Source organism: Sorghum bicolor, chromosome 9, assembly GCF_000003195.3.
Source record: "Sorghum bicolor cultivar BTx623 chromosome 9, Sorghum_bicolor_NCBIv3, whole genome shotgun sequence".
Lineage (NCBI taxonomy): Eukaryota > Viridiplantae > Streptophyta > Magnoliopsida > Poales > Poaceae > Sorghum > Sorghum bicolor.
The window spans coordinates 920,672-935,289 of NC_012878.2; the positions used below are offsets into that span (position 1 = coordinate 920,672).

General features: G+C 43.0%; 1 long non-coding RNA gene across 2 annotated transcripts; it reads right to left on the minus strand.

The window, feature by feature from the left end:
- On the minus strand, positions 12,871–13,883 carry LOC8067309. 2 transcript variants are annotated; one of them, XR_002447315.1, is made up of 3 exons: positions 13,866–13,883; positions 13,405–13,528; positions 12,871–13,321 (listed from the first exon to the last, which is right to left on the minus strand). It is a non-coding gene; the product is annotated as an uncharacterized LOC8067309 (long non-coding RNA). The 2 variants fall into 2 exon arrangements; XR_002447314.1 differs by lacking the exon at positions 13,866–13,883 and having other exon boundaries at positions 13,405–13,678.

The window sequence follows — 14,618 nt, forward strand, 5'->3', positions numbered from 1 at the left end:
GGGTATCTATATCTGCTCGCAAAGGAAACCTTGCGGCCCTAACATGTTAGACGAACTTTTGAAAGGCTTCATAGTGATCCCTGCCGACCTCCCTAGGAAGGGGGTTAAGAGATTAGCTACCTCGGGCGAAAGGGTAAATCATGACTCATGGGTAAAGATGTACAACCTCTGCAGAGTGTTAAAACTAGTATACTAGCCGTGCTCACGGTTATGAGCGGCCTTGGGGGTTCTTGCTGCGCCGACGATGGGCTTAATAAGTTGTTATGTTCATTTGGTTATCGTTTATGCTATGAATTAATTATGCTTACACTTGATCATGGAATTAAAGGAATATTTATGTTACCTTGACAATTGCTCATCAATTATGAACATGCTATCCACCATTAAAAGCTAAACGCAGTCAAACCAGTGTCAGCTATTTGAGCCTCATGAACCCCTGGTTATACTTGTTGAGTACGATATGTGCTCACTCTTGCAATTTCCCAACACCTCAGGAAATGATAACGAAGATGACTGGAATGAGGATTATCGTTATGAGTACTAGGTTTGGAGTCAACCAGTCAACAGTGTCCCTGTGTGGAGCTTCCGTCGAGAGCGTTGCTTACTTTATGCTATCATTTTTTGTATGCGACTATGTGATTCGATATATATATTCCGCTATGTAATAAACACTGCAATGGTACATTTGAGATTTGTCTACTTATGTGTGTGACTATTCCTGGGGCACATATGAGTCTTTTATGCATCCTATTTTGTTCTTAAAATATGGGTGTGACAAATTGGTATCAGAGCTTTGTTGACTGTAGGACGCAAACCTAGTTAGCAAATGGTCGAGAATTTAGGTCCTTATTTTACTACTTCATGCTTCCCACTATGGTCTTGTATTTGTTAAAAGTTTATGCTTCTCTATCTTGCTCTATTGTGAAATTATTGCATCCATCTGATCTATGTCTAAAAACTTTTTGTAGATGCCGCCCCGCACCCGTAGTGCTGCACGCATGGCTGCTGAGGAGTACCGTGCCATGTTCAACCTAGGAGGACAGCATGTGGATGGAGTTCCTGAGCTGGAAGATGAGGAATCAAGGGTGGAAGCTCAGGAGGAAGTGCCTGAGGATGAGGAGATGCAAGATCTACCTCCACCACAGCCTGCTAATGCAAGGATGGGATGGACTACTGAGCTGTGGATTCCAGAGGCAGATCCCAAGGATTTCTTCCATGAGAACTTGGTGCTGACATTGAAACACCATTACCCAGATTTGCAAGCCACACTGGAGTATAACTGCACTGAGCACAAACACCCTCTGAGGAGATCACTTTGGATTGCAGAGCTGATAGTCAAGACACTGGATGCCACTAAGGGGATTCGAAAGGTGGAATCAAAACACATCGCTCGAATCAGCCGGGACACGATGAAAGAGAGCATGGCAGATGCAGCTTACCAGGCCTTGGTCTTCTACCGTGGTAGACGCTTTGAGGATGTTCAGTATAATGCAACATACCACTATCCTCGCTTTGTACCAGAGAAGATGACTTGGGCCATAGAAGTTGCAGATGCTTCACAACCAAAGCTTCAAGCACAAGTGGAGTTGACCTATGAGCTGACACTCAAGGTGATAGAGTTGGAGAATGAACTACACCGTGAGAGGAAGCTGCTGGAGAAAGAGCAAAGGGAAGCGGATGACCTTCGAGCAGAGTTAGGCCGTCCCAAACTTCATAAGAGGCTGCATGTTGAACCCATCTTGAAGGATGCTGCACCCGAAGAATAGAAAAGAACCCATATGTAATAGTAACGTTAGAAGTTGCGAGTTATTTCGAGTCTTTTGCTAGTGTGGTGTGAACTTGGTGTGCTTGCTGATTTGTTATTATGAATATGTGTGATTTGGATTTTTGTAATGAGTGCTGGGACTTTGTGGGCATGTCCACAAGTTCCCTAGTTAAAAAAACCTTAAGTAAGAACATGAATAAATAGCGGGTTGGGGTCATATCCTGTTTCTGTCTTTTGCTGTTTTCCGGAGCAGTCTGCCATGATTCTGGAATAAATCAAATTCTGTTCGTGCAATGTTCATCAAATTTTTCTGGGAATAAGTAGACTTTCATATCTTTCCAATGCCACAAGAATGATCATATCATCTATTATGAGCTGTGAGTTATGACTGTTTAAAGTTGAGGTTTCTGCGCAGTCTGGAATTCTGGAACAGTTTCGGTTGTACACAGTTTTTGATTAAACTAACGTTGGAATCTGGTAATATGATCTAAATGAAAGTTGTAGACAATTTCTTTATCTTTCCAACGGTGTATAGTATGTATCCTTTTGAATTCTGAAACTCGAGATATTACTGATTTTCTGACCTGCTGACGTTGGATGTTACCCAGAAAATTTCAGATTCGGTTAACTCTTGTAATTGTCATGTTGGGCATTACTAAGATGTGTTTATATACCTTGGAATACAGATGGCAGCAAGAGGAAGAGGCAGAGGCAGAGGCCGTGGCAATGGCAATGACAATGGCAATGGTGGCAATGCCCCAATCACCGTGGAGGAACTCATGCAAACTCAAAATCAGATGATGCACGTTTTCATGCAACACCTGCAGCAACAACCTCCACCGACACCACCACCTATTCATGTGAGGGACAAGCGTGGAGAGTTTATGAAGGGAAGACCTCCGGTATTTACACACTCAGCTGATCCCATGGAGGCAGATGATTGGTTACGTGCTGTGGAGAGGCAGCTAAACATAGCACAGTGCAACGACTTGGAGAAGGTGTTGTATGCTTCTGGACAGCTTCAAGGTGCAGCTCAGACATGGTGGGAGTCGTATCAAGCTGCTCGCCCCAACAATGCTTCTCCTGTCACATGGCTGGAATTTTGTAGGGACTTCAGAGCTCGACATATAAATGAAGGAGTGATGGAACTCAAACAAGAAGAATTCAGATCACTCAGGATGGGCTCCATGACTGTGGCAGAATATCATGACACATTTGAACAGTTGGCTCGCTATGCTCCGAATGATGTCAGGGAAGATGCTGATAAGCAGCGTCTATTCATGAAGGGCTTGTACTATGAACTCAGGTTGCAGTTGGCTGGAAACACCTATCCCACCTTCCAGGCTCTTGTGAATCATGCTATCGTGCTTGATAATATGCGGAAGAGTCAGGATAAGAAGAGAAGGATGCTGGCACAAGGTTCTGGGAGCAACAACCGTCAGCGTTTCAGTTCTCATCAAGGTCATCAGCAGAGGTTCCAGGGACCAGTTAGTCAGTGGAACCGCAACCAACAACCCCAGCGTTTCCAGAATCAGTCACAGAGTGGGAACCAACGTCCTCCATTCCAACAACGTAACCATAATCAACAGCAGCATGGCCAGCAGGCACCTCGCCCAGGGAACCCAAATGCCAACTCCACAAAAAGAAGTGCCTCTAACACTCCTACCAGGTGTTTCCGTTGTGGGAAGGAAGGGCATATGTCCTATGATTGCCCAGAGAAGTTTAATCCGCAGTACAACGACCGGAGATCCGCTCCGAATTCAGCAAAGGTGAACAACGTGGCAGCAGAGACTGTTCAGGAGGGACCAGAAATCATGATGGGTACGTTCAGCATCAACTCTATCCCTGCTACAGTTTTATTTGATTCTGGAGCTTCGCATACTTTTATATCACAAGCATTTGTTAGAGTTCATAGCCTTCCACTAGTTGCAATGAAAACTCCTATGCTAGTTAATTCACCGGGTGGGACTATACCAGTTTCATTATGTTGCCCCTCGGCAAGTCTTTCGTTAAGGGGGGTAGATTTCCCTATCAGTCCCATGGTTATGAGAACTTCAGGCATAGATGTGATCTTGGGTTTGGATTGGATGAAGCAACATGAAACCAATATTAATTGCAAAGAGAGAGTGGTGGCTCTGACCACACCAAAGGGGGAACGAATCAGCGTTAATGTAACAGTGCAAGCACCACTCACAGCCAAGGTGAACCAACTGAATGAAGATGTTGATCCTCAGGATTTGGTAGTGGATGAGTTTCCGGATGTCTTTCCAGATGAATTGCCAGGTATGCCACCTGACCGAGACATTGAATTTATTATTGAATTACTACCTGGTACTGCACCCATAGCTAAAAGACCATATAGGATGGGGGTTAAGGAACTAGAAGAACTTAAGAAACAAATTAAGGAATTGCAAGATAAAGGGTTCATTCGTCCTAGTTCCTCACCATGGGGTGCACCAGTTATCTTTGTTGATAAGAAGGATGGTAGTCAGAGGATGTGTGTCGATTATCGGTCACTTAATGAGGTCACTATCAAGAATAAATATCCATTGCCTAGGATTGATGATTTATTTGATCAACTGAGAGGTGCTTGTGTGTTCTCTAAGATTGATTTGCGTTCTGGTTATCATCAATTGAAGATTCGGAATTCAGATATACCAAAGACAGCTTTCACAACAAGGTATGGGTTATATGAGTATACAGTTATGTCCTTTGGTTTGACCAATGCACCAGCTTACTTTATGTACATGATGAATAAAGTATTTATGGAGTATCTTGATAAGTTTGTGGTGGTCTTTATTGATGATATTCTGGTATTCTCTAAAACCAAGGAAGAACATGTTGAACATCTGAGATTGGTCTTACAGAAACTTAGAGAACATAAGTTGTATGCTAAGCGTAGTAAATGTGAGTTTTGGTTGGGGGAAGTTTCTTTTCTTGGTCATGTTGTCTCAAACGGTGGTATTGCAGTGGATCCTAGTAAGGTGAGAGATGTGTTGAATTGGAAACCACCTACTGATGTAAGTGAAATTCGCAGTTTTCTTGGTTTGGCTGGTTATTATCGTAGGTTCATCGAAGGGTTCTCAAAACTTGCAAAGCCTATGACTGCTCTGTTGGAGAAGAATGCTAAGTATGTATGGTCTGATAAGTGTCAAGCTAGTTTTGAGGAGTTTAAGAAGAGATTGACTACTGCACCTGTGCTGGTATTGCCAGATCTGAGTAAGAGTTTCTCTATCTATTGTGATGCTTCTCGTCTGGGTTTGGGTTGTGTTCTTATGCAAGAAGGTAGAGTTGTTGCTTATGCATCTAGACAGTTGAGGAAACATGAACTGAATTACCCTACTCATGATTTGGAGTTAGCAGCTGTGGTTCATGCATTGAAGATTTGGAGACACTATTTGATTGGGCATAAGAGTGACATATACACTGATCATAAGAGTTTGAAGTACATCTTCACCCAGACGGATCTGAATTTGAGGCAACGAAGATGGTTGGAACTGATAAAGGATTATGATTTGGAAGTGCATTATCATCCTGGGAAGGCGAACGTCGTAGCTGATGCACTTAGCAGAAAGAAATATGCTAATGAGCTTCAGGCGACACCTGAATCTGAGGAGTTGTGTGCTGAATTTGCATATTTGAACTTGGGAATGGTAGTAAATGCTACGGAAATTGAGATCACCCCTACCCTAGAGGAAGAGATAGTGAAAGGACAATTGGAAGATGAGAAACTAAAGGAGATAGCACAGAATGTGGTACTAGGCAAAGCACCAGGATTCAGAATAGATGACAATGGTGTATTGTGGTTTGGAAAAAGGATATGTGTTCCGGAAGTGAAGGCTATTCGTGATACGATTCTGAGAGAGGCTCATGAGTCAGCATATTCCATTCACCCTGGTAGCACCAAGATGTATCTAGATCTGAGGCAGAAGTACTGGTGGTATGGTTTAAAGAGAGATGTAGCTGAGTATGTTGCTTTGTGTGATACTTGTCAGCGAGTGAAAGCTGAACATCAGAGGCCAGCTGGACTGTTGCAACCAATGAAGATTCCGGAATGGAAGTGGGAAGAAGTGGGTATGGATTTTATAGTGGGTTTACCACGTACACAGAGAGGGTATGACTCAATATGGGTAATAGTAGATCGTTTGACTAAAGTGGCTCATTTCATACCTGTCAAAACTTCATATAGTGGAGACCGGCTGGCAGAGTTATACATGGAAAGAATTGTTTGTTTGCATGGAGTACCTAAGAAGATTGTGTCAGATAGGGGTACTCAATTCACATCTCACTTTTGGAAAGCAGTGCATGATTCCTTGGGAACAAAGTTGAATTTCAGTACAGCGTATCATCCACAGACAGATGGACAGACCGAGAGGATAAATCAGATATTGGAGGATATGTTGAGAGCTTGTGCCTTGCAGTACGGGACTAGTTGGGACAAGAGTTTGCCATATGCAGAATTCTCCTACAACAACAGCTATCAGCAAAGTCTTAAGATGGCACCGTTCGAGGCACTGTATGGTCGCAAGTGCAGGACACCTTTGTTTTGGAATCAGACAGGAGAAACTCAGGTATTTGGTACAGATGTGCTTAGACATGCAGAGCAACAGGTGCGGACTATTCGGGATAATTTGAGAGTTGCTCAGTCTCGTCAGAAAAGCTATGCAGATACGCGTAGGAGAGAGTTGGCTTTTGAAGTGGGTGATTATGTCTATCTGAAAGTGTCACCTATGCGAAGTGTGAAGAGGTTTAATATGAAGGGAAAGCTAGCTCCAAGGTATGTTGGTCCGTTTAAAGTATTAGAACGGCGGGGAGAAGTAGCATATCAGTTAGAATTGCCTGAAAGCTTATCTGGTGTGCATGATGTGTTCCATGTGTCACAACTTAAGAAGTGTTTGCGTGTACCTGAGGAGCAAATACCATTAGAAGAGCTTTCTGTAAAAGGTGATCTCACTTATGAAGAGTATCCGGTCAGAATATTGGAAACAGCTGAGAGAGTCACCAGAAGTCGGGTTATTAGAATGTGCAAAGTGCAGTGGAATCGGTATTCGGAAGCAGAGGCAACTTGGGAAAGAGAGGACGATCTGAGGAAGTCATACTCATATCTGTTCGAGTAAGCACCGTTCAATCTCGAGGACGAGATTCTTTTAAGGGGGGTAGAGTTTGTAACACCCAAAAAGTTCTTTGGAATTAATAGGAATTAAATTGATTTATTTAAGTAATTTTGTGAGCATTTGAATCTAGCAAATAAATTATTTTGTGGAAAATTAAAATTCATCAAAAGGGTAGCAACACGCTTTTGCATTCATGCTGGGAATATCATTTATTTTTGTGTTGTTGTTTCTGTTTTTATCTGATTGTTTATGTTTAAAATTCTCTTTGGAAAAGTTTTGCAAAAGGAGAAAAAAAAAAGAGAAAGGGAGAGAGACGCCGGCTCTCGGCCTGATGGCCCAATCGGCCGAGGCCCAATCTTCCCACCCCCGCGCACGCTTTTCCCCTTCTCCCCTCACTCGGCCCACTCCCGCTCCCAGGCCCAGCACGCGCATAGCCCAGCTCAGGCCCGCAGCACGCCTTCTTCTATTCTTTCTCTGTTTCGCTGACAATCGGGGCCCGCGTGGCAGCGTCCTGTTCTTCTTCCCCGCGTATCCGACCGGGACTTTCCCCTCCGACGCCGAGCCGATCCCGAAAACACCGGGATCTCCTTGCTATCTTGTGCACCAAGCGCCTATAAAAGCTCAAGGACCTCCCCGCGACTTCCCTTTGCAGTTTTCCGCGTCCCGGGGTCCCTATCCGCCACGTTCATCGAGTTTTAGATCTCGCCGAGTGAAACTCAAACCGCCGCCGCAGAGAGCCCACCTTGCACCCTCTCGGGCCAAACCAAGCGTCTTGGTGAGTTCGTCATGAGGTCCTCGCTCTCCTGGTGTTCTTATTTCGTTGTTTGGCGCTCGGAATCGAGGAATGGGTGAACTCCGGCGAGCTCGGGCTCCCAGCCATGGCGCGCCACCGCGTCGGCTCCTGTTTCCGACGGCCGGCCGGCCAGGGGGGGGGCTCGGGGTGGTTTGGCAGCCGTCTGATCGAAGATCGACGGCTGACAAAAGGAGATACCGATTCGGCCGCCGTTTTGCTTAAGAGCCCCTGCAAAAATTGAAGTAGTGACCCGCGGTCCTTAGCGTATTCTGCAGAATACGTTTTCTCGAATTGAAACACGTATTCCCTGTCGGCCGAGTTCAAATACGCTTTGCAGAAATTACAGAATTGCCACTGATTTTATAATGCTCATAAAATATTCATTTTAATTCCGTTTTTGTCCATTCAAATTGCGTTAGGTCCGTAATTAGATGCTCTACATGTTAGAAACATTAATTTACTATTTTGAAGCTTTTATTTCTGCAGTATTATTTAATTAATTATTTCTCTATAGGAAATCTTAGAAAATTCATATCTTCCGCGTTTTAATTCCGATTTTCGTGAACTTTACGTTTATGTGATCGTAGCGCTGCGTAGAATATTTTGGTGAACCTTTATATTTGTTTTACCACTGTTGGTGTATTGTTCTAATTATAGTTTGTTTGCTTCGTGTATGATTGTCTACATTGGATTGCGCGTTGTTGTTTGATGATTGGGATTAGACGGTGAGCCGTACGTTGGTGACCAAGCCCAAGCTTTTGAGGACCAGCAAGCTCAGGAGAGCTTTGAGCAAGGCAAGTATAACTTGGGATCATCCTTGTTACCTATTCACTTATAATTACACATATATATCATATGCATGTTTTTACCTTGTCGACCTTAGCAAAATCATAGATGATTGTTACCTGGATTCCTTGCTACCTACTTGATATGCATTTGGTGTAGATGTGCTAGTGCTTGATATAATCCATGATCTTGTAAGATGATTAATAGCTATGCAATGAACGTTATAAGATGACAAATAACTATATGAGATCTTGTCTGTAAGTGATCACCGGGACAACAGTGCAACCATGAGGGCTATAATGGCTCTGGCTTTAGCTCAGTATGAAGAACTTTTCTAGCTTGTTAGAGGTTACCCGAAAGGGCGGAGGGGCTGAACCGACACGGGTATAGTGCGAGCCCCTGTCCCTATGTGTATAGGCTGCGCGTCATTGTGCCATTCGGAAGGGGGGTATCTATATCTGCTCGCAAAGGAAACCTTGCGGCCCTAACATGTTAGACGAACTTTTGAAAGGCTTCATAGTGATCCCTGCCGACCTCCCTAGGAAGGGGGTTAAGAGATTAGCTACCTCGGGCGAAAGGGTAAATCATGACTCATGGGTAAAGATGTACAACCTCTGCAGAGTGTTAAAACTAGTATACTAGCCGTGCTCACGGTTATGAGCGGCCTTGGGGGTTCTTGCTGCGCCGACGATGGGCTTAATAAGTTGTTATGTTCATTTGGTTATCGTTTATGCTATGAATTAATTATGCTTACACTTGATCATGGAATTAAAGGAATATTTATGTTACCTTGACAATTGCTCATCAATTATGAACATGCTATCCACCATTAAAAGCTAAACGCAGTCAAACCAGTGTCAGCTATTTGAGCCTCATGAACCCCTGGTTATACTTGTTGAGTACGATATGTGCTCACTCTTGCAATTTCCCAACACCTCAGGAAATGATAACGAAGATGACTGGAATGAGGATTATCGTTATGAGTACTAGGTTTGGAGTCAACCAGTCAACAGTGTCCCTGTGTGGAGCTTCCGTCGAGAGCGTTGCTTACTTTATGCTATCATTTTTGTATGCGACTATGTGATTCGATATATATATTCCGCTATGTAATAAACACTGCAATGGTACATTTGAGATTTGTCTACTTATGTGTGTGACTATTCCTGGGGCACATATGAGTCTTTTATGCATCCTATTTTGTTCTTAAAATATGGGTGTGACACCAGCTGTTTGGTACAGTTTATAAGCTGCTTATGATCCAAATAAGCTGAAACTAAAACCCAAACATATGCCGTTTTTCGGCTGGTCACCCTTCTCCCTTCTCACCATACCGCTTCCCCCCCCCCCCCCCGGTTTATACTAAATAAATATTAATTTATAAGTCGGGTTAGACTAGGTTATCCGTAATCATGCCTTTTCTTAATTTATACAGTTTCTTAGTAAAGCACTTCTGTACCAAACAGGGTCTTAATTAAAATGAGAGCTCGAGATTATATATATAATATGCTTGCTATGCCTAACTTTACACCAGCGGACTGGAGGATCGATAAAATCACTCACACATGATTTCATTCTGGTAAATAGATCAAGACAGACTTCACAAGGTTTACAAAGATTGCAAGAGCTCTAAATCATTCAGCTCATAGTTTAGCTAAACAAGCTCTTACATCTCCTTGTTTCTCTTGCTATGTTTTTTTACATTCTTTCACTTGTATCTGAACCTTGCTGTTTTCTTTTTTTTATGTCACTGCAGTAGGGGCTCCTTGCCCCTCCTGATCTCTTTCAAAAAAAAAACTCATACATCTCCGTCTTCTCATCCCTCTCAAACTACTATATCTTTCACACACACACACACACATGCATGTTGCTCAATGCTCATGTCAATCAGTGCCTGGTTAATGAAGCACTCACCTCTCTAAATTGGGAGCCTTTTAGAGCAAGTATTATAGTAGGCTGTAAGCCAGCTAAATGCTGAGGTGGAGGAGAGAGAAGAGGAGAGAGTAAAAGTGGACTGTAAGCTTACAGCCGGCTCAGACACAAAAACCAAGAAAGTCTGTGAGACAGACAAGTGGGCCATATATTAATAGTGATGAGCTAACCATTATATGAGTGGGCTGTAAGAAGGCTATAAAGAAATCTTACAGCCAACAACTGGCTGTATTATAATACTTGCTCTTAGGCGATACTCTCTGTACGCTGTTCTTTTTTTTTTTGAGCACTCTGTACGCTGTTCTTAATAAGTGCAATGAAGTTCCTTGTCAAAAAATGCTATCGGCATATCATCAGTGGCCAGCTGCACTTTTCATTGAGGCACATTTGTGTCTGAATGATTTGTTCATCATCTACGTACGTTCATCCATGCAAGGATTGGAACGTGCTTTAGTCATAATAAACAACAGTGATAACATATTAATTCTCCATATATGCAGAAGGACGATATCCCTGAACAGGGGCGTTGTTATTTAGTAGTATACAATATGGTACCATTCATATAGAAAGTAAAATACACATCTGGATCCATTCAGAAGATGCATGAACTGTGGGTACCTGATAGATCCATGGCATCTTCTGAGTTTACTATACATATATTTTTCTTTTATTCAGTTATGGCTGGAGTAAAAGGGGAGCTGGCGACAACTAGCCTAGCCAACATGGGGCGTCTCCACGACGATGTCGACGAAGATGCGCACCCGGTTAGGCTGGAAATCCTTGGGCACCGGCGTGCCGACGGGCAGCACGATGATGTCGGCGTCAGGCTTGTCTTTGAGGATGGTTTTCTTGGCCTTCTCCACGCTCAGCCCGACCACCTCCGGCCATGACGTCTTCTCGGTACCGCCGGCCATCGTCGAGGAGCTCATGCTCGCTGGATCTGGTCGATGAGTGGCTTAATTAAGGCTTGTTATTATGCTTCTGATCTAGCACCCTGCTAGCTGGTTAAGAGCAAATATATATGTATATATATAGAGAGCTGATGAAGGAAATAGTAAAATGTAATGGTCGTATGGTAGACTTATCTTGGTAGTGTTGATAGATGGTGCAAGAAGCAAAGGAAATAAGAAAGAGTATTCGCTGATGGTGCAAAGAAATGGTCCACCCGCTGAGTACGAAGGCATGAGAGGCACACGTGGTGGCCCCTGGATAATTAAATGCTACATGTCTATAAAACTGTGCAATAAAACTATACATTGAGAGAGCTATTTTTATTTTTCAATCTAAAGTTTCAAAGCTGATGTGGTAGTCTTAGAAACAGTGAAATGAAACTTATCATTGAGACTGTTCTAAAAAAAAATTCGCTGATTGATGGTGCAAAGAAATGGTCCACCCGCCGAATAACGAAGGCACAAGGCACACGAGGTGGCCCGTGGTGGATGATGGTGCCGACAGGCGATAGCCACTACACAACAAGCGGAGGATAGCTGTATAGGTATAACGATGCGGAAACTAAAAATCCATATATATGGTCACGTGGATGATCATGACACATAACAACATATATATGCCACAAATGTCATTTTCATCGTTCAATCAATGGTACTCGCTCAGGAAAGAATGCAATTGTCATATTTTCATCGTTCATAGCTTACAACAAATCTTGTCCACTTGTTAGTTTTATTACTTCGGTGAACCATGACCTCCGCAGGTCATAACCATTCCTGACAATAAATCTAACTGACGTTATCTTATAAGTCGTACTTTTTCTGCTAGATAGCAATATTTTTCTCTCACAAAAAATCAATGAATCGTACTTTCAGTCATAACTATTCAGACAAGCGAACTTGTTAGAGCATCCCCAACCGTTTTGCATAATTGGTTTGGCAAATGAGGGAGTTTGTCAAGTCTCAAAAAAATATGGCAAAGGTGAAAAGAGGCAATCTCCAATGGTTTGGCATTAATCACTTCGCGCCAATTTTCCAATGCCAAGTGTGAACAGGTTTGGCATATATGCCAATCCTTCCTCTCTTTTTGCCAAGTTAACAAAATTGCAAAGTCTAAATACCAAACCGTTGAATAAGTGTTTTTAAGACTTTTTTGCAAATACATGAATGCAAAACTTATTTGCAAAACGGTTGGGGATGCTCTTAAGGCTTTTTCATCAGAGATATGCTCACAAAAAAAAGGAGAACCGTTCTGGTGAGCTGATTCTCGGAACTTCGTTACACCAGCTATCTTGGCGGAACATACAGGTTTTCTTATTTTTTTTATTTCCATCCTCAACTGCCGCTCTTGAAATCAGAGAGATCTTTCAAGTTATCTCTCCACCAAAAAGAATTACTGCTGATTAGTGAATAATATTTTCTCTCAACAAATCAGTATCAGCCACATAAATAATCCAACGAACTTGTTCGCTAGTCTGAAAAGCTATGACTAAAAATACTATTCGCTGATTTATTATGAGAGAAAAATACTGCTAATTAGTAAAAAAGAATACAATTTATAAGACAAGCGAACAGTAGTCAGTGCCCTTGCTTATTTAATTAATTATTATAGGAAACCCACGTCTGGATCCATACAGAAAAGATGCATTATTTGATCATCTTGCCATATATATGGAGATCTATCTGCAAGACGTTCTGAATTATTCAGTTTCTGAAGAGCACGAAAGCATCGGCTAGCCGACACGGGGCGTCTCGGCGACGGTGTCGACGAAGATGCGGACACGGTTCGGACGGAAATCCCTGGTCACCGGCGATCCGACGGGCAGCACGAAAATGTCTGCATCGGGCTTATCTTTGAGGATAACCTTCTTGGCCTCCTCCACGCTCAGTCCGACCACCTCTGGCCATGACTGCTTCTTGGCGCCGCCGCGCTCCGCTTCCGCCGAGGAGCTCATCGTCGTCGGCGGCGGCGGTCAAGGTACCTCAGCTGTGGTGGTGGATGGTCATTTGAAATAAATACTTATATATGCATGTAAAATTAAAGGTAATAAGTTAATTAGTATTACTCACATAATGGTAATGCCGAGTGATATGTGAAGAACTCCTTGATGACCGTAACTGCTAGCTTGTACTGCTGGCTAATAAGCACGGCCGGGTACAGTATTTGTAGAGCTAGCTAGCTAGCTACTAGCCACTGCAAGCAGGTTTTTGGATTGGATCAGGATGAGGATTAGTTTAGGATAGTCATGATACGGTGGACATGACAGTGCATGCATGTGCCACACGCACACGATTACACGAACAACCACCAAAGCGGCATCCACCTGATGAATGCATGGCTGTGTTCCAAGTAAGGTGAGGTGTATAACACGGTGTATATATATAGCCCTCTCTGGAGAGAGGACAGAGGAGCTCAGCTCTGTTCGCTTGTCTTATAAGTCGTATTTTTTTGTCAGTAATGTTTTTCTCTCATGATAAATCAACGAACAACACTTTCAGTTATAGCTTTTTAGACAAGCGAACAAGCTTACCCGCGCGCCCCATCGCCATTGTCATGGTTCGAATAGTTCGCCCCTTGCGATCATTGCTTCCTTCCAAAATAAGCCAATACTTATAAAAAAGATATAAGCCAACAGCTAAGATCCCTCTGTCTCTGAATAAAAAGAGTTGTTTTAAATCAAATATTTTTGAACTTTGTTTAAGTTTCTAAAAAAAAACTCTACCAAACATATATGATACCAAATTAATACCACTAGCAAATATATACTCGTGCCCATTGTAACAGATCATAATTCATTATATTACAGGCCGACAGCACGAACATATGGTTGTACAACATTTCCACACGTGAGTGTACGTGGCCGAGGCCTATCTGAACCGTCCATTTTGATAGGGGACCCATAGTGGTAGTGGGTTTTTTTTTTTGGAGAGTGCATGCAGTTTTTCTATCATTGAGGACACATGCTTTCACTTTCTCACCTATTGCATTCGTATTTGAGAAGTGTGTAAACACATATCTCAATGTATTTTCATATTGTGTATTTATACACTTCTCAATACGAATCGAGTGCACACGCGAGATACTACGGCCACAGCAATGTGGCTCGAACTTGCGGCCACGGCACCAGGTGTGTGCATGCAATGGTGTCACTGACCATGGCCAGGCAAGCATGATGGCCAAATTGGCCATATAGTGCGGAACTGTGCCGGCACTGCACCTACGACGGCACAATGCTCATGCGGAGACTAGGAGTGACCGTGGCAGCACGCACATGGTGTCCGAC